The 26,562-nt window shown below is 47.2% G+C and overlaps 12 non-coding genes across 12 annotated transcripts; all 12 read left to right on the top strand.

Annotated features, from left to right (window-relative positions):
- Nucleotides 1–46: 46 nt before the first annotated feature.
- TRNAI-GAU (transfer RNA isoleucine (anticodon GAU)) lies at nucleotides 47–119 on the top strand. Its single transcript has one exon. It is a non-coding gene; the product is annotated as a tRNA-Ile (tRNA).
- A 74-nt stretch (nucleotides 120–193) lies between these two features.
- On the top strand, nucleotides 194–266 carry TRNAK-UUU (transfer RNA lysine (anticodon UUU)). Its single transcript has one exon. It is a non-coding gene; the product is annotated as a tRNA-Lys (tRNA).
- A 1,397-nt stretch (nucleotides 267–1,663) lies between these two features.
- TRNAK-UUU (transfer RNA lysine (anticodon UUU)) lies at nucleotides 1,664–1,736 on the top strand. Its single transcript has one exon. It is a non-coding gene; the product is annotated as a tRNA-Lys (tRNA).
- A 74-nt stretch (nucleotides 1,737–1,810) lies between these two features.
- TRNAI-GAU (transfer RNA isoleucine (anticodon GAU)) lies at nucleotides 1,811–1,883 on the top strand. Its single transcript has one exon. It is a non-coding gene; the product is annotated as a tRNA-Ile (tRNA).
- A 1,985-nt stretch (nucleotides 1,884–3,868) lies between these two features.
- On the top strand, nucleotides 3,869–3,941 carry TRNAK-UUU (transfer RNA lysine (anticodon UUU)). The gene has a single exon. It is a non-coding gene; the product is annotated as a tRNA-Lys (tRNA).
- Nucleotides 3,942–4,015: 74 nt separating this feature from the next.
- On the top strand, nucleotides 4,016–4,088 carry TRNAI-GAU (transfer RNA isoleucine (anticodon GAU)). The gene has a single exon. It is a non-coding gene; the product is annotated as a tRNA-Ile (tRNA).
- A 1,251-nt stretch (nucleotides 4,089–5,339) lies between these two features.
- On the top strand, nucleotides 5,340–5,412 carry TRNAK-UUU (transfer RNA lysine (anticodon UUU)). The gene has a single exon. It is a non-coding gene; the product is annotated as a tRNA-Lys (tRNA).
- Nucleotides 5,413–5,486: 74 nt separating this feature from the next.
- Nucleotides 5,487–5,559, top strand: TRNAI-GAU (transfer RNA isoleucine (anticodon GAU)). Its single transcript has one exon. It is a non-coding gene; the product is annotated as a tRNA-Ile (tRNA).
- Nucleotides 5,560–12,101: 6,542 nt separating this feature from the next.
- Nucleotides 12,102–12,174, top strand: TRNAT-GGU (transfer RNA threonine (anticodon GGU)). Its single transcript has one exon. It is a non-coding gene; the product is annotated as a tRNA-Thr (tRNA).
- Nucleotides 12,175–14,745: 2,571 nt separating this feature from the next.
- Nucleotides 14,746–14,818, top strand: TRNAT-GGU (transfer RNA threonine (anticodon GGU)). The gene has a single exon. It is a non-coding gene; the product is annotated as a tRNA-Thr (tRNA).
- Nucleotides 14,819–16,801: 1,983 nt separating this feature from the next.
- Nucleotides 16,802–16,874, top strand: TRNAT-GGU (transfer RNA threonine (anticodon GGU)). The gene has a single exon. It is a non-coding gene; the product is annotated as a tRNA-Thr (tRNA).
- A 3,747-nt stretch (nucleotides 16,875–20,621) lies between these two features.
- TRNAT-GGU (transfer RNA threonine (anticodon GGU)) lies at nucleotides 20,622–20,694 on the top strand. Its single transcript has one exon. It is a non-coding gene; the product is annotated as a tRNA-Thr (tRNA).
- The last annotated feature ends 5,868 nt before the right edge of the window (nucleotides 20,695–26,562 follow it).

Genomic DNA, 26,562 nt, shown 5'->3' with positions numbered 1-26,562 from the left:
AAAGCCAAAGTTTTTCCACAATTCCTGACGAACATTTAATTTTTGGGCTTCCGTGACGCAATGGTTAGCGCGTTCGGCTGATAACCGAAAGGTTGGTGGTTCGAGCCCACCCGGGAGAGGTGTTGTGTGGTCTCAGATGTAGCGTAAAAAGTCAGAGTTTTTCCACAATACCTGACGACCATTTAATTGTTGGGCTTCCGTGGCGCAGTGGTTAGCGCGTTCGGCTTTTAACCGAAAGGTTGGTGGTTCGAGCCCACCCGGGAGAGGTGTTGTGGGGTCTCAGATGTAACGTAAAAAGCCAAAGTTTTTCCACAATTCCTGACGAACATTTAATTTTTGGGCTTCCGTGGCGCAATGGTTAGCGCGTTCGGCTGTTAACCGAAAGGTTGGTGGTTCGAGCCCACCCGGGAGAGGTGTTGTGGGGTCTCAGATGTAGCGTGAAAAGTCATAACTTTTCCACAATACCTGACAACCATTTAAGTTCCGAGCTTCCGTGGCTCAATGTTTAGCGCGTTCGGCTGTTACCCGAAAGGTTGGTGGTTCGAGCCCACCAGGGAGAGGTGTTGTGTGGTCTCAGATGTAGCGTGAAAAGTCATAACTTTTCCACAATACCTGACAACCATTTAATTTCTGAGCTTCCGTGGCGCAATGGTTAGCGCGCTCAGCTGTTATTCAAAAGGTTGGTGGTTCGAGCCCACCCGGGAGCAGTGTTGTGAGGTCTCAGGTGTGACGTAAAAAGTCAGAGTTTTTCCGCAATACCTGACGACCATTTAATTTTTGGGCTTCTGTGGCGCAGTGGTTAGCGCGTTCGGCTGTTAACCGAAAGGTTGGTGGTTCGAGCCCACCCGGGAGAGGTGTTGTGGGGTCTCAGATGTAGCGTGAAAAGTCATAACTTTTCCACACTACCTGACAACCATTTAAGTTCCGAGCCTCCGTGGCTCAATGGTTAGCGCGTTCGGCTGTTACCCTAAAGGTTGGTGGTTCGAGCCCACCAGGGAGAGGTGTTGTGTGGTCTCAGATGTAGCGTGAAAAGTCATAACTTTTCCACAATACCTGACAACCATTTAATTTCTGAGCTTCCTTGGCGCAATGGTTAGCGCGCTCAGCTGTTATTCAAAAGGTTGGTGGTTCGAGCCCACCCGGGAGCAGTGTTGTGAGGTTTCAGGTGTGACGTAAAAAGTCAGAGTTTTTCCGCAATACCTGACGACCATTTAATTTTTGGGCTTCTGTGGCGCAGTGGTTAGCGCGTTCGGCTGTTAACCGAAAGGTTGGTGGTTCGAGCCCACCCGGGAGAGGTGTTGTGGGGTCTCAGATGTAGCGTAAAAAGCCAAAGTTTTTCCACAATTCCTGACGAACATTTAATTTTTGGGCTTCCGTGACGCGATGGTTAGCGCGTTCAGCTGTTAACCGAAAGGTTGGTGGTTCGAGCCCACCCTGGAGAGGTGTTGTGTGGTCTCAGATGTAGCGTGAAAAGTCATAACGTTTCCACAATACCTGACATCCTTTTAATTTCTGAGCTTCCTTGGCGCAATGGTTAGCGCGCTCAGCTGTTATTCATAAGGTTGGAGGTTCGAGCCCACCCGGGAGCAGTGTTGTGAGGTCTCAGACGTGACGTAAAAAGTCAGAGTTTTTCCACAATACCTGACGACCATTTAATTGTTGGGCTTCCGTGGCGCAGTGGTTAGCGCGTTCGGCTTTTAACCGAAAGGTTGGTGGTTCGAGCCCACCCGGGAGAGGTGTTGTGGGGTCTCAGATGTAACGTAAAAAGCCAAAGTTTTTCCACAATTCCTGACGAACATTTAATTTTTGGGCTTCCGTGACGCAATGGTTAGCGCGTTCGGCTGATAACCGAAAGGTTGGTGGTTCGAGCCCACCCGGGAGAGGTGTTGTGTGGTCTCAGATGTAGCGTGAAAAGTCATAACTTTTCCAGAATAACTGACAACCATTTAATTTCTGAGCTTCCGTGGCGCAATGGTTAGCGCGCTCAGCTGTTATTCAAAAGGTTGGTGGTTCGAGCGCACCCGGGAGCAGTGTTGTGAGGTCTCAGATGTAACGTAAAAAGCCAAAGTTTTTCCACAATTCCTGACGAACATTTAATTTTTGGGCTTCCGTGGCGCAATGGTTAGCGCGTTCGGCTGTTAACCGAAAGGTTGGTGGTTCGAGCCCACCCGGGAGAGGTGTTGTGGGGTCTCAGATGTAGCGTGAAAAGTCATAACTTTTCCACAATACCTGACAACCATTTAAGTTCCGAGCTTCCGTGGCTCAATGTTTAGCGCGTTCGGCTGTTACCCGAAAGGTTGGTGGTTCGAGCCCACCAGGGAGAGGTGTTGTGTGGTCTCAGATGTAGCGTGAAAAGTCATAACTTTTCCACAATACCTGACAACCATTTAATTTCTGAGCTTCCGTGGCGCAATGGTTAGCGCGCTCAGCTGTTATTCAAAAGGTTGGTGGTTCGAGCCCACCCGGGAGCAGTGTTGTGAGGTCTCAGGTGTGACGTAAAAAGTCAGAGTTTTTCCGCAATACCTGACGACCATTTAATTTTTGGGCTTCTGTGGCGCAGTGGTTAGCGCGTTCGGCTGTTAACCGAAAGGTTGGTGGTTCGAGCCCACCCGGGAGAGGTGTTGTGGGGTCTCAGATGTAGCGTGAAAAGTCATAACTTTTCCACACTACCTGACAACCATTTAAGTTCCGAGCCTCCGTGGCTCAATGGTTAGCGCGTTCGGCTGTTACCCTAAAGGTTGGTGGTTCGAGCCCACCAGGGAGAGGTGTTGTGTGGTCTCAGATGTAGCGTGAAAAGTCATAACTTTTCCACAATACCTGACAACCATTTAATTTCTGAGCTTCCTTGGCGCAATGGTTAGCGCGCTCAGCTGTTATTCAAAAGGTTGGTGGTTCGAGCCCACCCGGGAGCAGTGTTGTGAGGTTTCAGGTGTGACGTAAAAAGTCAGAGTTTTTCCGCAATACCTGACGACCATTTAATTTTTGGGCTTCTGTGGCGCAGTGGTTAGCGCGTTCGGCTGTTAACCGAAAGGTTGGTGGTTCGAGCCCACCCGGGAGAGGTGTTGTGGGGTCTCAGATGTAGCGTGAAAAGTCATAACTTTTCCACAATACCTGACAACCATTTAAGTTCCGAGCCTCCGTGGCTCAATGGTTAGCGCGTTCGCCTGTTAACCGAAAGGTTGGTGGTTCGAGCCCACCCGGGAGAGGTGTTGTGTAGTCTCAGATGTAGCGTGAAAAGTCATAACTTTTCCACAATACCTGACAAACATTTAATTTCCGAGCTTCCGTGGCTCAATGGTTAGCGCGTTCGGCTGTTAATTGAAAGGTTGGTGGTTCGAGCCCACCCGGGAGCAGTGTTGTGAGGTCTCAGACGTGACGTAAAAAGTCAGAGTTTTTCCACAATACCTGACGACCATTTAATTTTTGGGCTTCCGTGGCGCAGTGGTAAGCGCGTTCGGCTGTTAACTGAAAGGTTGGTGGTTCGAGCCGACCCGGGAGAGCTGTTGTGGGGTCTCAGATGTAACGTAAAAAGCCAAAGTTTTTCCACAATTCCTGACGAACATTTAATTTTTGGGCTTCCGTGACGCGATGGTTAGCGCGTTCAGCTGTTAACCGAAAGGTTGGTGGTTCGAGCCCACCCGGAAGAGGTGTTGTGGGGTCTCAGATGTAGCGTGAAAAGTCATAACTTTTCCACAATACCTGACATCCTTTTAATTTCTGAGCTTCCTTGGCGCAATGGTTAGCGCGCTCAGCTGTTATTCCTAAGGTTGGAGGTTCGAGCCCACCCGGGAGCAGTGTTGTGAGATCTCAGACGTGACGTAAAAAGTCAGAGTTTTTCCACAATACCTGACGACCATTTAATTGTTGGGCTTCCGTGGCGCAGTGGTTAGCGCGTTCGGCTTTTAACCGAAAGGTTGGTGGTTCGAGCCCACCCGGGAGAGGTGTTGTGGGGTCTCAGATGTAACGTAAAAAGCCAAAGTTTTTCCACAATTCCTGACGAACATTTAATTTTTGGGCTTCCGTGACGCAATGGTTAGCGCGTTCGGCTGATAACCGAAAGGTTGGTGGTTCGAGCCCACCCGGGAGAGGTGTTGTGTGGTCTCAGATGTAGCGTGAAAAGTCATAACTTTTCCAGAATAACTGACAACCATTTAATTTCTGAGCTTCCGTGGCGCAATGGTTAGCGCGCTCAGCTGTTATTCAAAAGGTTGGTGGTTCGAGCGCACCCGGGAGCAGTGTTGTGAGGTCTCAGATGTAACGTAAAAAGCCAAAGTTTTTCCACAATTCCTGACGAACATTTAATTTTTGGGCTTCCGTGGCGCAATGGTTAGCGCGTTCGGCTGTTAACCGAAAGGTTGGTGGTTCGAGCCCACCCGGGAGAGGTGTTGTGGGGTCTCAGATGTAACGTAAAAACCCAAAGTTTTTCCACAATTCCTGACGAACATTTAATTTTTTGGGCTTCCGTGACGCAATGGTTAGCGCGTTCAGCTGTTAACCGAAAGGTTGGTGGTTCGAGCCCACCCGGAAGAGGTGTTGTGGGGTCTCAGATGTAGCGTGAAAAGTCATAACTTTTCCACAATACCTGACAACCATTCAAGTTCCGAGCCTCCGTGGCTCAATGGTTAGCGCGTTCGCCTGTTAACCGAAAGGTTGGTGGTTCGAGCCCACCCGGGAGAGGTGTTGTGTAGTCTCAGATGTAGCGTGAAAAGTCATAACTTTTCCACAATACCTGACAAACATTTAATTTCCGAGCTTCCGAGGCTCAATGGTTAGCGCGTTCGGCTGTTAATTGAAAGGTTGGTGGTTCGAGCCCACCCGGGAGCAGTGTTGTGAGGTCTCAGACGTGACGTAAAAAGTCAGAGTTTTTCCACAATACCTGACGACCATTTAATTTTTGGGCTTCCGTGGCGCAATGGTAAGCGCGTTCGGCTGTTAACTGAAAGGTTGGTGGTTCGAGCCGACCCGGGAGAGCTGTTGTGGGGTCTCAGATGTAACGTAAAAAGCCAAAGTTTTTCCACAATTCCTGACGAACATTTAATTTTTGGGCTTCCGTGACGCGATGGTTAGCGCGTTCAGCTGTTAACCGAAAGGTTGGTGGTTCGAGCCCACCCTGGAGAGGTGTTGTGTGGTCTCAGATGTAGCGTGAAAAGTCATAACGTTTCCACAATACCTGACATCCTTTTAATTTCTGAGCTTCCTTGGCGCAATGGTTAGCGCGCTCAGCTGTTATTCATAAGGTTGGAGGTTCGAGCCCACCCGGGAGCAGTGTTGTGAGGTCTCAGACGTGACGTAAAAAGTCAGAGTTTTTCCACAATACCTGACGACCATTTAATTGTTGGGCTTCCGTGGCGCAGTGGTTAGCGCGTTCGGCTTTTAACCGAAAGGTTGGTGGTTCGAGCCCACCCGGGAGAGGTGTTGTGGGGTCTCAGATGTAACGTAAAAAGCCAAAGTTTTTCCACAATTCCTGACGAACATTTAATTTTTGGGCTTCCGTGACGCAATGGTTAGCGCGTTCGGCTGATAACCGAAAGGTTGGTGGTTCGAGCCCACCCGGGAGAGGTGTTGTGTGGTCTCAGATGTAGCGTGAAAAGTCATAACTTTTCCAGAATAACTGACAACCATTTAATTTCTGAGCTTCCGTGGCGCAATGGTTAGCGCGCTCAGCTGTTATTCAAAAGGTTGGTGGTTCGAGCGCACCCGGGAGCAGTGTTGTGAGGTCTCAGATGTAACGTAAAAAGCCAAAGTTTTTCCACAATTCCTGACGAACATTTAATTTTTGGGCTTCCGTGGCGCAATGGTTAGCGCGTTCGGCTGTTAACCGAAAGGTTGGTGGTTCGAGCCCACCCGGGAGAGGTGTTGTGGGGTCTCAGATGTAGCGTGAAAAGTCATAACTTTTCCACAATACCTGACAACCATTTAAGTTCCGAGCTTCCGTGGCTCAATGTTTAGCGCGTTCGGCTGTTACCCGAAAGGTTGGTGGTTCGAGCCCACCAGGGAGAGGTGTTGTGTGGTCTCAGATGTAGCGTGAAAAGTCATAACTTTTCCACAATACCTGACAACCATTTAATTTCTGAGCTTCCGTGGCGCAATGGTTAGCGCGCTCAGCTGTTATTCAAAAGGTTGGTGGTTCGAGCCCACCCGGGAGCAGTGTTGTGAGGTCTCAGGTGTGACGTAAAAAGTCAGAGTTTTTCCGCAATACCTGACGACCATTTAATTTTTGGGCTTCTGTGGCGCAGTGGTTAGCGCGTTCGGCTGTTAACCGAAAGGTTGGTGGTTCGAGCCCACCCGGGAGAGGTGTTGTGGGGTCTCAGATGTAGCGTGAAAAGTCATAACTTTTCCACACTACCTGACAACCATTTAAGTTCCGAGCCTCCGTGGCTCAATGGTTAGCGCGTTCGGCTGTTACCCTAAAGGTTGGTGGTTCGAGCCCACCAGGGAGAGGTGTTGTGTGGTCTCAGATGTAGCGTGAAAAATCATAACTTTTCCACAATACCTGACAACCATTTAATTTCTGAGCTTCCTTGGCGCAATGGTTAGCGCGCTCAGCTGTTATTCAAAAGGTTGGTGGTTCGAGCCCACCCGGGAGCAGTGTTGTGAGGTTTCAGGTGTGACGTAAATAGTCAGAGTTTTTCCGCAATACCTGACGACCATTTAATTTTTGGGCTTCCGTGGCGCAGTGGTTAGCGCGTTCGGCTGTTAATTGAAAGGTTGGTGGTTCGAGCCCACCCGGGAGCAGTGTTGTGAGGTCTCAGACGTGACGTAAAAAGTCAGAGTTTTTCCACAATACCTGACGACCATTTAATTTTTGGGCTTCCGTGGCGCAGTGGTAAGCGCGTTCGGCTGTTAACTGAAAGGTTGGTGGTTCGAGCCGACCCGGGAGAGCTGTTGTGGGGTCTCAGATGTAGCGTGAAAAGTCATAACTTTTCCACACTACCTGACAACCATTTAAGTTCCGAGCCTCCGTGGCTCAATGGTTAGCGCGTTCGGCTGTTACCCTAAAGGTTGGTGGTTCGAGCCCACCAGGGAGAGGTGTTGTGTGGTCTCAGATGTAGCGTGAAAAGTCATAACTTTTCCACAATACCTGACAACCATTTAATTTCTGAGCTTCCGTGGCTCAATAGTTAGCGCGTTCGGCTTATAACCAATAGGTTGTTGGTTCGAGCCTATCCGGGAGCGGTGTTGTGAGGTCTCAGATGTAACGTAAAATGTCAGAGTTTTTCCACAATACCTGACTAACATTCAATTTTTGGGCTTCGTGGCGCAATGGTTAGCGCGTTCAGCAGTTAACCGAAAGGTTGGTGGTTCGAGCCCACCCGGGAGAGATGTTGAGGGGTCTCAGATGTAACGTAAAAAGTCAAAGTTTTTCCAGAATACCTGACGAACATTTAATTTTTGGGCTTCCGTGGCGCGATGGTTAGCGCGTTCAGCTGGTAACCGAAAGGTTGGTGGTTCGAGCCCACCCAGGAGAGGTGTTGTGAAGTCTCAGATGTAGCGTGAAAAGTCATAACTTTTCCACAATACCTGACAAACATTTAATTTCTGAGCTTCCGCGGCTCAATGGTTAGCGCGTTCGGCTGTTAACCGAAAGGTTGGTGGTTCGAGCCCACCCGGGAGAGGTGTTGTGGGGTCTCAGATGTAACGTAAAAAGCCAAAGTTTTTCCACAAAACCTGACGAACATTTAATTTCTGAGATTCCGTGACGCAATGGTTAGCGTGTTCAGCTGTTAACCGAAAGTTTGGTGGTTCGAGCCCACCCAGAAGAGGTGTTGTGGGGTCTCAGATGTAGCGTGAAAAGTCATAACTTTTCCACAATACCTGACAACCATTTAATTTCTGAGCTTCCGTTTCTCAATGGTTAGCGCGTTCGGCTGTTAACCAATAGGTTGGTGGTTCGAGCCTATCCGGGAGCAGTGTTGTGAGGTCTCAGATGTGACGTAAAAAGTCGGAGTTATTCCACAATACCTGACGACCATTTAATTTTTGGGCTTCCGTGGCGCAATGGTTTGCGCGTTCGGCTGTTAACCGAAAGGTTGGTGGTTCGGGCCCACCCAGGAGAGGTGTTGTGGGGTCTCAGATGTAGCGTGAAAAGTCATAACTTTTCCACAATACCTGACAACCATTTAATTTCTGAGCTTCCTTGGAGCAATGGTTAGCGCGCTCAGCTGTTATTCAAAAGGTTGGTGGTTCGAGCCCACCCGGGAGCAGTGTTGTGATATCTCAGATGTGACGTAAAAAGTCGGAGTTTTTCCACAATACCTGACGACCATTTAAATTTTGGGCTTCCGTGGCGCAATGGTTAGCGCGTTCAGCTGTTAACCGAAAGGTTGGTGGTTCGAGCCCACCCGGAAGAGATGTTGTGGGGTCTCAGATGTAGCGAGAAAAGTCATAACTTTTCCACAATACCTGACAACCATTTAATTTCTGAGCTTCCTTCGAGCAATGGTTAGCGCGCTCAGCTGTTATTCAAAAGGTTGGTGGTTCGAGCCCACCCGGGAGCAGTGTTGTGAGGTCTCAGATGTGACGTAAAAAGTCGGAGTCATTCCACAATACCTGACGACCATTTAATTTTTGGGCTTCCGTGGCGCAATGGTTTTGCGCGTTCGGCTGTTAACCGAAAGGTTGGTGGTTCGGGCCCACCCAGGAGAGGTGTTGTGGGGTCTCAGATGTAGCGTGAAAAGTCATAACTTTTCCACAATACCTGACAACCATTTAATTTCTGAGCTTCCGTGGCTCAATAGTTAGCGCGTTCGGCTTATAACCAATAGGTTGTTGGTTCGAGCCTATCCGGGAGCGGTGTTGTGAGGTCTCAGATGTAACGTAAAATGTCAGAGTTTTTCCACAATACCTGACTAACATTCAATTTTTGGGCTTCGTGGCGCAATGGTTAGCGCGTTCAGCAGTTAACCGAAAGGTTGGTGGTTCGAGCCCACCCGGGAGAGATGTTGTGGGGTCTCAGATGTAGCGTGAAAAGTCATAACTTTTCCACAATACCTGACAAACATTTAATTTCTGAGCTTCCGCGGCTCAATGGTTAGCGCGTTCGGCTGTTAACCGAAAGGTTGGTGGTTCGAGCCCACCCGGGAGAGGTGTTGTGGGGTCTCAGATGTAACGTAAAAAGCCAAAGTTTTTCCACAAAACCTGACGAACATTTAATTTCTGAGATTCCGTGACGCAATGGTTAGCGTGTTCAGCTGTTAACCGAAAGTTTGGTGGTTCGAGCCCACCCAGAAGAGGTGTTGTGGGGTCTCAGATGTAGCGTGAAAAGTCATAACTTTTCCACAATACCTGACAACCATTTAATTTCTGAGCTTCCGTTTCTCAATGGTTAGCGCGTTCGGCTGTTAACCAATAGGTTGGTGGTTCGAGCCTATCCGGGAGCGGTGTTGTGAGGTCTCAGATGTAACGTAAAATGTCAGAGTTTTTCCACAATACCTGACTAACATTGAATTTTTGGGCTTCCGTAGCGCAATGGTTAGCGCGTTCAGCTGTTAACTGAAAGGTTGGTGGTTCGAGCCCACCCGGGAGAGATGTTGTGGGGTCTCAGATGTAACGTAAAAAGTCAAAGTTTTTCCAGAATACCTGAAGAACATTTAATTTTTGGGCTTCCGTGGCGCAATGGTTAGCGCGCTCAGCTGTTATTCAAAAGGTTGGTGGTTCGAGCCCACCCGGGAGCATTGTTGTGAGGTCTCAGATGTGACGTAAAAAGTCGGAGTTATTCCACAATACCTGACGACCATTTAATTTTTGGGCTTCCGTGGCGCAATGGTTTGCGCGTTCGGCTGTTAACCGAAAGGTTGGTGGTTCGGGCCCACCCAGGAGAGGTGTTGTGGGGTCTCAGATGTAGCGTGAAAAGTCATAACTTTTCCACAATACCTGACAACCATTTAATTTCTGAGCTTCCTTGGAGCAATGGTTAGCGCGCTCAGCTGTTATTCAAAAGGTTGGTGGTTCGAGCCCACCCGGGAGCAGTGTTGTGAGGTCTCAGATGTGACGTAAGAAGTCGGAGTTTTTCCACAATACCTGACGACCATTTAAATTTTGGGCTTCCGTGGCGCAATGGTTAGCGCGTTCAGCTGTTAACCGAAAGGTTGGTGGTTCGAGCCCACCCGGAAGAGATGTTGTGGGGTCTCAGATGTAGCGAGAAAAGTCATAACTTTTCCACAATACCTGACAACCATTTAATTTCCGAGCTTCCGTGGGTCAATGGTTAGCGCGTTCGGCTGTTAACCGAAAGCCTGGTGGTTCGAGCCCACCCGGGAGAGGTGTTGTGTGGTCTCAGACGTAGCGTGAAAAATCAGAGTTTTTCCACAATACCTGACGAACGTTTAATTTATTGGGCTTCCGTAGCGCAATGGTTAGCGCGTTCAGCTGTTAACCGAAAGGTTGGTGGTTCGAGCCCCCCCAGAAGAGGTGTTGTGGGGTCTCAGATGTAGCGTTAAAAGTCATAACTTTTCCTCAATACCTGACAACCATTTAATTTCGGAGCTTCCGTGGCTCAATAGTTAGCGCGTTCGGCTGTTAACCAATAGGTTGGTGGTTCGAGCCTATCCGGGAGCGGTGTTGTGGGGTCTCAGATGTAACGTAAAATGTCAGAGTTTTTCCAGAATACCTGAAGAACATTTAATTTTTGGGCTTCCGTGGCGCAATGGTTAGCGCGTTAAGCTGTTAACCGAAAGGTTGGTGGTTCGAGCCCACCCAGAAGAGGTGTTGTGGGGTCTCAGATGTAGCGTAAAAAGTCATAACTTTTCCACAATACCTGACAACCATTTAATTTCTGAGCTTCCGTGGCTCAATGGTTAGCGCGTTCGGCTGTTAACCAATAGGTTGGTGGTTCGAGCCTTTCCGGGAGCGGTGTTGTGAGGTCTCAGATGTAACGTAAAATGTCAGAGTTTTTCCACAATACCTGACTAACATTCAATTTTTGGGCTTCCGTAGCGCAATGGTTAGCGCGTTCAGCTGTTAACCGAAAGGTTGGTGGTTCGAGCCCACCCGGGAGAGATGTTGTGGGGTCTCAGATGTAACGTAAAAAGTCAAAGTTTTTCCAGAATACCTGAAGAACATTTAATTTTTGGGCTTCCGTGGCGCAATGGTTAGCGCGCTCAGCTGTTATTCAAAAGGTTGGTGGTTCGAGCCCACCCGGGAGCAGTGTTCTGAGGTCTCAGATGTGACGTAAAAAGTCGGAGTTATTCCACAATACCTGACGACCATTTAATTTTTGGGCTTCCGTGGCGCAATGGTTTGCGCGTTCGGCAGTTAACCGAAAGGTTGGTGGTTCGGGCCCACCCAGGAGAGGTGTTGTGGGGTCTCAGATGTAGCGTGAAAAGTCATAACTTTTCCACAATACCTGACAACCATTTAATTTCTGAGCTTCCGTGGCTCAATAGTTAGCGCGTTCGGCTGTTAACCAATAGGTTGTTGGTTCGAGCCTATCCGGGAGCGGTGTTGTGAGGTCTCAGATGTAACGTAAAATGTCAGAGTTTTTCCACAATACCTGACTAACATTCAATTTTTGGGCTTCCGTAGCGCAATGGTTAGCGCGTTCAGCTGTTAACCGAAAGGTTGGTGGTTCGAGCCCACCCGGGAGAGATGTTGTGGGGTCTCAGATGTAACGTAAAAAGTCAAAGTTTTTCCAGAATACCTGAAGAACATTTAATTTTTGGGCTTCCGTGGCGCAATGGTTAGCGCGTTAAGCTGTTAACCGAAATGTTGGTGGTTCGAGCCCACCCAGAAGAGGTGTTGTGGGGTCTGTGATGTAGCGTAAAAAGTCATAACTTTTCCACAATACCTGACAACCATTTAATTTCTGAGCTTCCGTGGCTCAATGGTTAGCGCGATCGGCTGTTAACCAATAGGTTGGTGGTTCGAGCCTGTCCGGGAGCGGTGTTGTGAGGTCTCAGATGTAACGTAAAATGTCAGAGTTTTTCCACAATACCTGACTAACATTCAATTTTTGGGCTTCCGTAGCGCAATGGTTAGCGCGTTCAGCTGTTAACCGAAAGGTTGGTGGTTCGAGCCCACCCGGGAGAGATGTTGTGGGGTCTCAGATGTAACGTAAAAAGTCAAAGTTTTTCCAGAATACCTGACGAACATTTAATTTTTAGGCTTCCGTGGCGCAATGGTTAGCGCGTTCAGCTGGTAACCGAAAGGTTGGTGGTTCGAGCCCACCCGGGAGAGGTGTTATGAAGTCTCGGATGTAGCGTGACAAGTCAAAGTTTTTACACAATACCTGACGACCATTTAATTTTCGGCTTCCTTGGCGCAATGGTTAGCGCGTTCGGCTGTTAACCGAAAGGTTGGTGGTTCGAGCCCATCCGGGAGCGGTGTTGTGAGGTCTCAGATGTGACGTAAAAAGTCAGATTTTTTCCACAATACCTGACGAACATTTAATTTTTGGGCTTCCGTGGCGCAATGGTTAGCGCGTTCGGCTGTTAACCGAAAGGTTGGTGGTTCGAGCCCATACGGGAGCGGTGTTGTGAGGTCTCAGATGTGTCGTAAAAAGTCAGAGCTTTCCACAATACCTGACGACCATTTAATTTTTGGGCTTCCGTGGCGCAATGGTTAGCGCGTTCAGCAGTTAACCGAAAGGTTGGTGGTTCGCGCACATCTTGGAGCGGTTTTGTGAGGTCTCAGATGTGACGTAAAAAGTCAGAGTTTTTCCACATTACCTGACGAACATTTAATTTTTGGGCTTCCGTGGCGCAATTGTTAGCGCGTTCACCTGTTAACCGAAAGGTTGGTGGTTCGAGCCCACCCGGGAGAGATGTTGTGGGGTCTCAGATGTAACGTAAAAAGTCAAAGTTTTTCCAGAATACCTGACTAACATTCAATTTTTGGGCTTCCGTAGCGCAATGGTTAGCACGTTCATCTGTTAACCGAAAGGTTGGTGGTTCGAGCCCACCCGGGAGAGATGTTGTGGGGTCTCAGATGTAACGTAAAAAGTCAAAGTTTTTCCAGAATACCTGAAGAACATTTAATTTTTGGGCTTCCGTGGCGCAATGGTTAGCGCGTTAAGCTGTTAACCGAAAGGTTGGTGGTTCGAGCCCATCCGGGAGCGGTGTTGTGAGGTCTCAGATGTGTCGTAAAAAGTCAGAGCTTTTCCACAATACCTGACGACCATTTAATTTTTGGGCTTCCGTGGCGCAATGGTTAGCGCGTTCAGCAGTTAACCGAAAGGTTGGTGGTTCGCGCACATCTTGGAGCGGTTTTGTGAGGTCTCAGATGTGACGTAAAAGTCAGAGTTTTTCCACATTACCTGACGAACATTTAATTTTTGGGCTTCCGTGGCGCAATTGTTAGCGCGTTCACCTGTTAACCAATAGGTTGTTGGTTCGAGCCTATCCGGGAGCGGTGTTGTGAGGTCTCAGATGTAACGTAAAATGTCAGAGTTTTTCCACAATACCTGACTAACATTCAATTTTTGGGCTTCCGTAGCGCAATGGTTAGCGCGTTCAGCTGTTAACCGAAAGGTTGGTGGTTCGAGCCCACCCGGGAGAGATGTTGTGGGGTCTCAGATGTAACGTAAAAAGTCAAAGTTTTTCCAGAATACCTGAAGAACATTTAATTTTTGGGCTTCCGTGGCGCAACGGTTAGCGCGTTAAGCTGTTAACCGAAAGGATGGTGGTTCGAGCCCACCCAGAAGAGGTGTTGTGAGGTCTCAGATGTGACGTAAAAAGTCAGATTTTTTCCACAATACCTGACGAACATTTAATTTTTGGGCTTCCGTGGCGCAATGGTTAGCGCGTTAAGCTGTTAACCGAAAGGTTGGTGGTTCGAGCCCACCCAGAAGAGGTGTTGTGGGGTCTCAGATGTAGCGTAAAAAGTCATAACTTTTCCACAATACCTGACAACCATTTAATTTCTGAGCTTCCGTGGCTCAATGGTTAGCGCGTTCGGCTGTTAACCAATAGGTTGGTGGTTCGAGCCTTTCCGGGAGCGGTGTTGTGAGGTCTCAGATGTAACGTAAAATGTCAGAGTTTTTCCACAATACCTGACTAACATTCAATTGTTGGGCTTCCGTAGCGCAATGGTTAGCGCGTTCAGCTGTTAACCGAAAGGTTGGTGGTTCGAGCCCACCCGGGAGAGATGTTGTGGGGTCTCAGATGTAACGTAAAAAGTCAAAGTTTTTCCAGAATACCTGAAGAACATTTAATTTTTGGGCTTCCGTGGCGCAATGGTTTTGCGCGTTCGGCTGTTAACCGAAAGGTTGGTGGTTCGAGCCCACCCGGGAGCAGTGTTGTGAGGTCTCAGATGTGACGTAAAAAGTCGGAGTTATTCCACAATACCTGACGACCATTTAATTTTTGGGCTTCCGTGGCGCAATGGTTTGCGCGTTAAGCTGTTAACCGAAATGTTGGTGGTTCGAGCCCACCCAGAAGAGGTGTTGTGGGGTCTCAGATGTAGCGTAAAAAGTCATAACTTTTCCACAATACCTGACAACCATTTAATTTCTGAGCTTCCGTGGCTCAATGGTTAGCGCGATCGGCTGTTAACCAATAGGTTGGTGGTTCGAGCCTATCCGGGAGCGGTGTTGTGAGGTCTCAGATGTAACGTAAAATGTCAGAGTTTTTCCACAATACCTGACTAACATTCAATTTTTGGGCTTCCGTAGCGCAATGGTTAGCGCGTTCAGCTGTTAACCGAAAGGTTGGTGGTTCGAGCCCACCCGGGAGAGATGTTGTGGGGTCTCAGATGTAACGTAAAAAGTCAAAGTTTTTCCAGAATACCTGACGAACATTTAATTTTTAGGCTTCCGTGGCGCAATGGTTAGCGCGTTCAGCTGGTAACCGAAAGGTTGGTGGTTCGAGCCCACCCGGGAGAGGTGTTATGAAGTCTCGGATGTAGCGTGACAAGTCAAAGTTTTTACACAATACCTGACGACCATTTAATTTTCGGCTTCCTTGGCGCAATGGTTAGCGCGTTCGGCTGTTAACCGAAAGGTTGGTGGTTCGAGCCCATCCGGGAGCGGTGTTGTGAGGTCTCAGATGTGACGTAAAAAGTCAGATTTTTTCCACAATACCTGACGAACATTTAATTTTTGGGCTTCCGTGGCGCAATGGTTAGCGCGTTCGGCTGTTAACCGAAAGGTTGGTGGTTCGAGCCCATACGGGAGCGGTGTTGTGAGGTCTCAGATGTGTCGTAAAAAGTCAGAGCTTTCCACAATACCTGACGACCATTTAATTTTTGGGCTTCCGTGGCGCAATGGTTAGCGCGTTCAGCAGTTAACCGAAAGGTTGGTGGTTCGCGCACATCTTGGAGCGGTTTTGTGAGGTCTCAGATGTGACGTAAAAAGTCAGAGTTTTTCCACATTACCTGACGAACATTTAATTTTTGGGCTTCCGTGGCGCAATTGTCAGCGCGTTCACCTGTTAACCGAAAGGTTGGTGGTTCGAGCCCACCCGGGAGAGATGTTGTGGGGTCTCAGATGTAACGTAAAAAGTCAAAGTTTTTCCAGAATACCTGACTAACATTCAATTTTTGGGCTTCCGTAGCGCAATGGTTAGCACGTTCATCTGTTAACCGAAAGGTTGGTGGTTCGAGCCCACCCGGGAGAGATGTTGTGGGGTCTCAGATGTAACGTAAAAAGTCAAAGTTTTTCCAGAATACCTGAAGAACATTTAATTTTTGGGCTTCCGTGGCGCAATGGTTAGCGCGTTAAGCTGTTAACCGAAAGGTTGGTGGTTCGAGCCCACCCAGAAGAGGTGTTGTGAGGTCTCAGATGTGACGTAAAAAGTCAGATTTTTTCCACAATACCTGACGAACATTTAATTTTTGGGCTTCCGTGGCGCAATGGTTAGCGCGTTCGGATGTTAACCGAAAGGTTGGTGGTTCGATACCATCCGGGAGCGGTGTTGTGAGGTCTCAGATGTGTCGTAAAAAGTCAGAGCTTTTCCACAATACCTGACGACCATTTAATTTTTGGGCTTCCGTGGCGCAATGGTTAGCGCGTTCACCTGTTAACCGAAAGGTTGGTGGTTCGAGCCCACCCGGGAGAGATGTTGTGGGGTCTCAGATGTAACGTAAAAAGTCAAAGTTTTTCCAGAATACCTGACTAACATTTAATTTTTGGGCTTCCGTAGCGCAATGGTTAGTGCGTTCAGCTGTTAACCGAAAGGTTGGTGGTTCGAGCCCACCCGGGAGAGATGTTGTGGGGTCTCAGATGTAACGTAAAAAGTCAAAGTTTTTCCAGAATACCTGAAGAACATTTAATTTTTGGGCTTCCGTGGCGCAATGGTTAGCGCGTTAAGCTGTTAACCGAAAGGTTGGTGGTTCGAGCCCATCCGGGAGCGGTGTTGTGAGGTCTCAGATGTGTCGTAAAAAGTCAGAGCTTTTCCACAATACCTGACGACCATTTAATTTTTGGGCTTCCGTGGCGCAATGGTTAGCGCGTTCAGCAGTTAACCGAAAGGTTGGTGGTTCGCGCACATCTTGGAGCGGTTTTGTGAGGTCTCAGATGTGACGTAGAAAGTCAGAGTTTTTCCACATTACCTGACGAACATTTAATTTTTGGGCTGCCGTGGCGCAATTGTTAGCGCGTTCACCTGTTAACCAATAGGTTGTTGGTTCGAGCCTATCCGGGAGCGGTGTTGTGAGGTCTCAGATGTAACGTAAAAAGTCAGAGTTTTTCCACAATACCTGACTAACATTCAATTTTTGGGCTTCCGTAGCGCAATGGTTAGCGCGTTCAGCTGTTAACCGAAAGGTTGGTGGTTCGAGCCCACCCGGGAGAGATGTTGTGGGGTCTCAGATGTAACGTAAAAAGTCAAAGTTTTTCCAGAATACCTGACGAACATTTAATTTTTAGGCTTCCGTGGCGCAATGGTTAGCGCGTTCAGCTGGTAACCGAAAGGTTGGTGGTTCGAGCCCACCCGGGAGAGGTGTTATGAAGTCTCGGATGTAGCGTGACAAGTCAAAGTTTTTACACAATACCTGACGACCATTTAATTTTCGGCTTCCTTGGCGCAATGGTTAGCGCGTTCGGCTGTTAACCGAAAGGTTGGTGGTTCGAGCCCATCCGGGAGCGGTGTTGTGAGGTCTCAGATGTGACGTAAAAAGTCAGATTTTTTCCACAATACCTGACGAACATTTAATTTTTGGGCTTCCGTGGCGCAATGGTTAGCGCGTTCGGCTGTTAACCGAAAGGTTGGTGGTTCGAGCCCATACGGGAGCGGTGTTGTGAGGTCTCAGATGTGTCGTAAAAAGTCAGAGCTTTCCACAATACCTGACGACCATTTAATTTTTGGGCTTCCGTGGCGCAATGGTTAGCGCGTTCAGCAGTTAACCGAAAGGTTGGTGGTTCGCGCACATCTTGGAGCGGTTTTGTGAGGTCTCAGATGTGACGTAAAAAGTCAGAGTTTTTCCACATTACCTGACGAACATTTAATTTTTGGGCTTCCGTGGCGCAATTGTCAGCGCGTTCACCTGTTAACCGAAAGGTTGGTGGTTCGAGCCCACCCGGGAGAGATGTTGTGGGGTCTCAGATGTAACGTAAAAAGTCAAAGTTTTTCCAGAATACCTGACTAACATTCAATTTTTGGGCTTCCGTAGCGCAATGGTTAGCACGTTCATCTGTTAACCGAAAGGTTGGTGGTTCGAGCCCACCCGGGAGAGATGTTGTGGGGTCTCAGATGTAACGTAAAAAGTCAAAGTTTTTCCAGAATACCTGAAGAACATTTAATTTTTGGGCTTCCGTGGCGCAATGGTTAGCGCGTTAAGCTGTTAACCGAAAGGTTGGTGGTTCGAGCCCACCCAGAAGAGGTGTTGTGAGGTCTCAGATGTGACGTAAAAAGTCAGATTTTTTCCACAATACCTGACGAACATTTAATTTTTGGGCTTCCGTGGCGCAATGGTTAGCGCGTTCGGATGTTAACCGAAAGGTTGGTGGTTCGATACCATCCGGGAGCGGTGTTGTGAGGTCTCAGATGTGTCGTAAAAAGTCAGAGCTTTTCCACAATACCTGACGACCATTTAATTTTTGGGCTTCCGTGGCGCAATGGTTAGCGCGTTCACCTGTTAACCGAAAGGTTGGTGGTTCGAGCCCACCCGGGAGAGATGTTGTGGGGTCTCAGATGTAACGTAAAAAGTCAAAGTTTTTCCAGAATACCTGACTAACATTTAATTTTTGGGCTTCCGTAGCGCAATGGTTAGTGCGTTCAGCTGTTAACCGAAAGGTTGGTGGTTCGAGCCCACCCGGGAGAGATGTTGTGGGGTCTCAGATGTAACGTAAAAAGTCAAAGTTTTTCCAGAATACCTGAAGAACATTTAATTTTTGGGCTTCCGTGGCGCAATGGTTAGCGCGTTAAGCTGTTAACCGAAAGGTTGGTGGTTCGAGCCCATCCGGGAGCGGTGTTGTGAGGTCTCAGATGTGTCGTAAAAAGTCAGAGCTTTTCCACAATACCTGACGACCATTTAATTTTTGGGCTTCCGTGGCGCAATGGTTAGCGCGTTCAGCAGTTAACCGAAAGGTTGGTGGTTCGCGCACATCTTGGAGCGGTTTTGTGAGGTCTCAGATGTGACGTAGAAAGTCAGAGTTTTTCCACATTACCTGACGAACATTTAATTTTTGGGCTGCCGTGGCGCAATTGTTAGCGCGTTCACCTGTTAACCAATAGGTTGTTGGTTCGAGCCTATCCGGGAGCGGTGTTGTGAGGTCTCAGATGTAACGTAAAAAGTCAGAGCTTTTCCACAATACCTGACGACCATTTAATTTTTGGGCTTCCGTGGCGCAATGGTTAGCGCGTTCTGCAGTTAACCGAAAGGTTGGTGGTTCGCGCACATCTTGGAGCGGTTTTGTGAGGTCTCAGATGTGACGTAAAAAGTCAGAGTTTTTCCACATTACCTGACGAACATTTAATTTTTGGGCTTCCGTGGCGCAATTGTTAGCGCGTTCACCTGTTAACCGAAAGGTTGGTGGTTCGAGCCCACCCGGGAGAGATGTTGTGGGGTCTCAGATGTAACGTAAAAAGTCAAAGTTTTTCCAGAATACCTGACTAACATTCAATTTTTGGGCTTCCGTAGCGCAATGGTTAGCACGTTCATCTGTTAACCGAAAGGTTGGTGGTTCGAGCCCACCCGGGAGAGATGTTGTGGGGTCTCAGATGTAACGTAAAAAGTCAAAGTTTTTCCAGAATACCTGAAGAACATTTAATTTTTGGGCTTCCGTGGCGCAATGGTTAGCGCGTTAAGCTGTTAACCGAAAGGTTGGTGGTTCGAGCCCACCCAGAAGAGGTGTTGTGAGGTCTCAGATGTGACGTAAAAAGTCAGATTTTTTCCACAATACCTGACGAACATTTAATTTTTGGGCTTCCGTGGCGCAATGGTTAGCGCGTTCGGATGTTAACCGAAAGGTTGGTGGTTCGATACCATCCGGGAGCGGTGTTGTGAGGTCTCAGATGTGTCGTAAAAAGTCAGAGCTTTTCCACAATACCTGACGACCATTTAATTTTTGGGCTTCCGTGGCGCAATGGTTAGCGCGTTCACCTGTTAACCGAAAGGTTGGTGGTTCGAGCCCACCCGGGAGAGATGTTGTGGGGTCTCAGATGTAACGTAAAAAGTCAAAGTTTTTCCAGAATACCTGACTAACATTTAATTTTTGGGCTTCCGTAGCGCAATGGTTAGTGCGTTCAGCTGTTAACCGAAAGGTTGGTGGTTCGAGCCCACCCGGGAGAGATGTTGTGGGGTCTCAGATGTAACGTAAAAAGTCAAAGTTTTTCCAGAATACCTGAAGAACATTTAATTTTTGGGCTTCCGTGGCGCAATGGTTAGCGCGTTAAGCTGTTAACCGAAAGGTTGGTGGTTCGAGCCCATCCGGGAGCGGTGTTGTGAGGTCTCAGATGTGTCGTAAAAAGTCAGAGCTTTTCCACAATACCTGACGACCATTTAATTTTTGGGCTTCCGTGGCGCAATGGTTAGCGCGTTCAGCAGTTAACCGAAAGGTTGGTGGTTCGCGCACATCTTGGAGCGGTTTTGTGAGGTCTCAGATGTGACGTAGAAAGTCAGAGTTTTTCCACATTACCTGACGAACATTTAATTTTTGGGCTGCCGTGGCGCAATTGTTAGCGCGTTCACCTGTTAACCAATAGGTTGTTGGTTCGAGCCTATCCGGGAGCGGTGTTGTGAGGTCTCAGATGTAACGTAAAAAGTCAGAGCTTTTCCACAATACCTGACGACCATTTAATTTTTGGGCTTCCGTGGCGCAATGGTTTGCGCGTTCGGCAGTTAACCGAAAGGTTGGTGGTTCGGGCCCACCCAGGAGAGGTGTTGTGGGGTCTCAGATGTAGCGTGAAAAGTCATAACTTTTCCACAATACCTGACAACCATTTAATTTCTGAGCTTCCGTGGCTCAATAGTTAGCGCGTTCGGCTGTTAACCAATAGGTTGTTGGTTCGAGCCTATCCGGGAGCGGTGTTGTGAGGTCTCAGATGTAACGTAAAATGTCAGAGTTTTTCCACAATACCTGACTAACATTCAATTTTTGGGCTTCCGTAGCGCAATGGTTAGCGCGTTCAGCTGTTAACCGAAAGGTTGGTGGTTCGAGCCCACCCGGGAGAGATGTTGTGGGGTCTCAGATGTAACGTAAAAAGTCAAAGTTTTTCCAGAATACCTGACGAACATTTAATTTTTAGGCTTCCGTGGCGCAATGGTTAGCGCGTTCAGCTGGTAACCGAAAGGTTGGTGGTTCGAGCCCACCCGGGAAAGGTGTTATGAAGTCTCGGATGTAGCGTGACAAGTCAAAGTTTTTACACAATACCTGACGACCATTTAATTTTCGGCTTCCGTGGCTCAATGGTTAGCGCGATCGGCTGTTAACCAATAGGTTGGTGGTTCGAGCCTATCCGGGAGCGGTGTTGTGAGGTCTCAGATGTAACGTAAAATGTCAGAGTTTTTCCACAATACCTGACTAACATTCAATTTTTGGGGTTCCGTAGCGCAATGGTTAGCGCGTTCAGCTGTTAACCGAAAGGTTGGTGGTTCGAGCCCACCCGGGAGAGATGTTGTGGGGTCTCAGATGTAACGTAAAAAGTCAAAGTTTTTCCAGAATACCTGACGAACATTTACTTTTTGGGCTTCCGTGGCGCAATGGGCAGCGCGTTCGGCTGTTAACCGAAAGGTTGGTGGTTCGAGCCTATCCGGGAGCGGTTTTGTGAGGTCTCAGATGTGACGTAAAAGTCAGAGTTTTTCCACAATACCTGACGAACATTTAATTTTTGCGCTTCCGTGGCGCAATGGTTAGCGCGTTCGGCTGTTAACCGATAGGTTAATGGTTCGAGCACAACCGGGAGCTGTGTTGTGAGGTCTCAGATGTGACGTAAAAAGTCAGAGTTTTTCCACAATACCTGACGAACGTTTAATTTTTGGGCTTCCGTGGCTTAATGGTTAGCGCGTTCAGCTGTTAACCAATAAGTTGTTGGTTCGAGCCTATCCGGGAGCGGTGTTGTGAGGTCTCAGATGTGACGTAAAGAGTCAGAGTTTTTCCACAATACCTGACGAACATTTAATTTTTGGGCTTCCGTGGCGCAATGGTTAGCGCGTTCAGCTGTTAAACGAAAGGTTGGTGGTTCGAGCCCACCCGGGAGAGGTGTTGTGGGTCTCGGATGTAGCGTGAAAAGTCATAACTTTTCCACAATACCTGACAACCATTTAATTTCCGAGCTTCCGTGGCTCAATGGTTAGCGCGTTCGGCTGTTAACCAATAGGTTGGTGGTTCGAGCCTATCCGGTAGCGGTGTTGTGGGGTCTCAGATTTAACGTAAAAAGCCAAAGTTTTTCCACAATACCTGACGAGCATTTAATTTTTGGGCTTCCGTGGCGCAATGGTTAACGCGTTCAGCTGTTAACCGAAAGGTTGGTGGTTCGAGCCCACCCGGGAGAGGTGTTGTGGGGTCTCAGATGTAACGTAAAAAGCCAAAGATTTTCCACAATACCTGACGAACATTTAATTTTTGGGCTTCCGTGGCGCAAAGGTTAGCGCGTTCAGCTGTTAACCGAAAGGTTGGTGGTTCGAGCCAACCCGGGAGAGGTGTTGTGCGGTCTCAGATGTAGCGTGAAAAGTCATAACTTTTCCACAATACCTGACAACCATTTACTTTTTGGGCTTCCGTGGCGCAATGGTTAGCGCGTTCGGCTGTTAACCGAAAGGTTGGTGGTTCGAGCCTATCCGGGAGCGGTTTTGTTAGGTCTCATATGTGACGTAAAGAGTCAGAGTTTTTCCACAATACCTGACGAACATTTAATTTTTGCGCTTCCGTGGCGTAATGGTTAGCGCGTTCGGCTGTTAACCGAAAGGTTAATGGTTCAAGCACAACCGGGAGCTGTGTTGTGAGGTCTCAGATGTGACGTAAAAAGTCAGAGTTTTTCCACAATACCTGACGAACGTTTAATTTTTGGGCTTCCGTGGCTTAATGGTTAGCGCGTTCAGCTGTTAACCAATAGGTTGTTGGTTCGAGCCTATCCGGGAGCGGTGTTGTGAGGTCTCAGATGTAACGTAAAATATCAGAGTTTTTCCACAATACCTGACTAATATTCATTTGTTGGGCTTCCGTGGTGCAATGATTAGCGCGTTCAGCTGTTAACCGAAAGGTTCGTGGTTCGAGCCCACCCGGGAGAGGTGTTGTGGGGTCTCAGATGTAACGTAAAAAGCCAAAGTTTTTCCACAATACCTGACGAACATTTAATTTTTGGGCTTCCGTGGCGCAATGGTTAGCGCGTTCAGCTGTTAACCGAAAGGTTGGTGGTTCGAGCCCACCCGGGAGAGGTGTTTTGGGTCTCAGATGTAGCGTGAAAAGTCATAACTTTTCCACAATACCTGACAACCATTTAATTTCCGAGCTTCCGTGGCTCAATGGTTAGCGCGTTCGGCTGTTAACCAATAGGTTGGTGGTTCGAGCCAACCCGGGAGAGGTGTTGTGCGGTCTCAGATGTAGCGTGAAAAGTCATAACTTTTCCACAATACCTGACTTACATTCATTTGGTGGGCATCCGTGGCGCAATGATTAGCGCGTTCAGCTGTTAACCGAAAGGTTGGTGGTTCGAGCCCACCCGGGAGAGGTGTTGTGGGGTCTCAGATGTAACGTAAAAAGCCAAAGATTTTCCACAATACATGACGAACATTTAATTTTTGGGCTTCCGTGGCTCAATGGTTAGCGCGTTTGGCTGGTAACCAATAGGTTGGTGGTTCGAGCCTATCCGGTAGCGGTGTTTTGAGGTCTCAGATGTAACGTAAAATATCAGAGTTTTTCCACAATACCTGACTAACATTCATTTGTTGGGCATCCGTGGCGCAATGATTAGCGCGTTCAGCTGTTAACCGAAAGGTTGGTGGTTCGAGCCCACCCGGGAGAGGTGTTATGGAGTCTCAGATGTAGCGTGAAAAGTCATAACTTTTTCACAATACCTGACAAGCATTTAATTTCTGAGCTTCCGTGGCGTAATGGTTATTGCGCTCAGCTGTTATTCAAAAGGTTGGTGGTTCGAGCCCACCCGGGAGCAGTGTTGTGAGGTCTCAGATGTGACGTAAAAAGTCAGAGTTTTTCCACAATACCTGACGAACATTTAACTTTTGGGCTTCCGTGGCGCAATGGTTATTGCGTTCGGCTGTTAACCGAAAGGGGTCGTGGTTCGAGCCCACCCGGGAGAGGTGTTGTGGGGTCTCAGATGTAACGTAAAAAGCCAAAGTTTTTCCACAATACCTGACGAACATTTAATTTTTGGGCTTCCGTGGCGCAATGGTTAGCGCGTTCAGCTGTTAACCGAAAGGTTGGTGGTTCGAGCCCACCCGGGAGAGGTGTTGTGGGGTCTCAGATGTAACGTAAAAAGCCAAAGTTTAAATTCAAATTCAAAATGTTTATTTTTTACTTTTCATTACATATACAGTTTGCTACGGGGCTAAGTCACATTGTGACTTGTAAGCCCCGTGCCTATCTGCTTAATTTAATACTACAATTTAATTTAAAAAATAGATTTAACAATGGTGTATTATAATAATTAGTGTTAAATATTCATGAAAAAAGAATTAATGAATTTATGTTATATCCACTTAAAATTGAACAGTGGCATGGTATAATATAAAAAATTTAACAATTGGTTATGCCAAAAGTGGCTTTATAAAAACAAATTAAATAAAAAAGTAAAGGTTTTATTATTTTTTTCTTCTATTAGTGATTTTATAGTCTTTTTAAATCTAGTTAAAGTCGGTTTTGCTTGAATTTCAGGTGATATTGTGTTATATAATTTTATTCCCGTATAAAATATTGACGTGAATTTTTTTGAAGTGTTACATTTAGGTAAATCTAATAGCTCTAGTGATCTTGTATGACTATTTTTCTGCTTCATTTTTAGTAGGCTATTTTTCCACAATACCTGACGAACATTTAATTTTAGGGCTTCCGTGGCGCAATGGTTATTGCGTTCGGCTGTTAACCTAAAGGTTGGTGGTTCGAGCACAACCGGGAGCTGTGTTATGAGGTCTCAGATGTGACGTAAAAAGTCAGAGTTTTTCCACAATACCTGACGAACGTTTAATTTTTGGGCTTCCGTGGCTTAACGGTTAGCGCGTTCAGCTGTTAACCAATAGGTTGTTGGTTCGAGCCTATCCGGGAGCGGTGTTGTGAGGTCTCAGATGTAACGTAAAATATCAGAGTTTTTCCACAATACCTGACTAATATTCATTTGTTGGGCTTCCGTGGCGCAATGATTAGCGCGTTCAGCTGTTAACCGAAAGGTTCGTGGTTCGAGTCCACCCGGGAGAGGTGTTGTGGGGTCTCAGATGTTACGTAAAAAGCCAAAGATTTTCCACAATACCTGACGAACATTTAATTTTTGGGCTTCCGTGGCGCAAAGGTTAGCGCGTTCAGCTGTTATTCAAAAGGTTGGTGGTTCAAGCCCACCCGGGAGCAGTGTTGTGAGGTCTCAGATGTGACGTAAAATATCAGAGTTTTTCCACAATACCTGACTAACATTCATTTGTTGGGCTTCCGTGGCGCAATGATTAGCGCGTTCGGCTGTTAACCGAAAGGTTGGTGGTTCGAGCCCACCCGGGAGAGGTGTTATGGAGTCTCAGATGTAGCGTGAAAAGTCATAACTTTTCCACAATACCTGACAAGCATTTAATTTCTGAGCTTCCGTGGCGCTATGGTTATTGCGCTCAGCTGTTATTCAAAAGGTTGTTGGTTAGATCCTATCCGGGAGCGGTGTTGTTAGGTCTCAGATATAACGTAAAATATCAGAGATTTTCCACAATACCTGACGAACATTTAATTTTTGGGCTTCCGTGGCGCAATGGTTAGCGCGTTCGGCTGTTAACCGAAAGGTTGGTGGTTCGAGCACAACCGGGAGCTGTGTTGTGAGGTCTCAGATGTGACGTAAAAAGTCAGAGTTTTTCCACAATACCTGACGAACATTTAATTTTTGGGCTTCCGTGGCGCAATGGTTATTGCGTTCGGCTGTTAACCGAAAGGGGTCGTGGTTCGAGCCCACCCGGGAGAGGTGTTGTGGGGTCTCAGATGTAACGTAAAAAGCCAAAGTTTTTCCACAATACCTGACGAACATTTAATTTTTGGGCTTCCGTGGCGCAATGGTTAGCGCGTTCAGCTGTTAACCGAAAGGTTGGTGGTTCGAGCCCACCCGGGAGAGGTGTTGTGGGGTCTCAGATGTAACGTAAAAAGCCAAAGTTTAAATTCAAATTCAAAATGTTTATTTTTTACTTTTCATTACATATACAGTTTGCTACGGGGCTAAGTCACATTGTGACTTGTAAGCCCCGTGCCTATCTGCTTAATTTAATACTACAATTTAATTCTAGAGGGCCGGTAGGCCCTTCTAGATAAGAACCCACACCCTCCCGTAATGTTAAAGAAATAATTCACAGATTTTAGGCTTAGCGTCCCATAGAAAAAGCATGGGATTTTTGGTGGTCCACTCCATCGAATAACTCAGAAACTACTTCGAAGTTAAGATTCGGAACACTTTTGAATTATCAAGCAACTATTGAATGTTGAACTTCTGAAGTTTGATTAAGAACAATTAATTCTAAGTATTTTATTTTAATTAATTTATAAATCATGGTAAAACCGTTACATATATTACACTGTTTGCGTATCATTTTATTCAGCCTTCGTCGGGTTTGTGGCGCATAGGATAACGCGTCTGCCTATGGAGCAGAAGATTGCAGGTTCAAGTCCTGGCAAGCTCGGAGGTTTATTTTTACAGATCTTTTATTCAACATAAATGAAATAATCCTATAAATACAATGTTTGGATAATTTTTTGTCGCGAAATACGGGCTTGTGGCATAATGGATAACGCGTTTGCATTCGAGGCAAAACATTGCAGGTTCGAGTCATGGCAAGCTCGGTGTTTATTTTAACAGATCTTTTATTCGACATAAATGATATAATCCTATAAATACAATGTTTGGATAATTTTTTTGTCACGAAATACGGGCTTGTGGCGTAATGGATAACGCGTTTGCATTCGAGGCAAAACATTGCAGGTTCGAGTCTTGGAAACCGCGTTGTCTATTTTTGATGAAGAATCTTAGTATATAAAAGGGAAAATCCTTAAATAACAAA

The sequence above is a fragment of the Phalangium opilio genome, unplaced genomic scaffold (assembly GCF_054372755.1).
Source record: "Phalangium opilio isolate 3A_F unplaced genomic scaffold, DU_Popi_V2 ptg000209l_1, whole genome shotgun sequence".
Lineage (NCBI taxonomy): Eukaryota > Metazoa > Arthropoda > Arachnida > Opiliones > Phalangiidae > Phalangium > Phalangium opilio.
The sequence above is the reverse complement of the archived record's forward strand: the minus strand, read 5'-3'. Positions and strand labels throughout refer to the sequence as shown.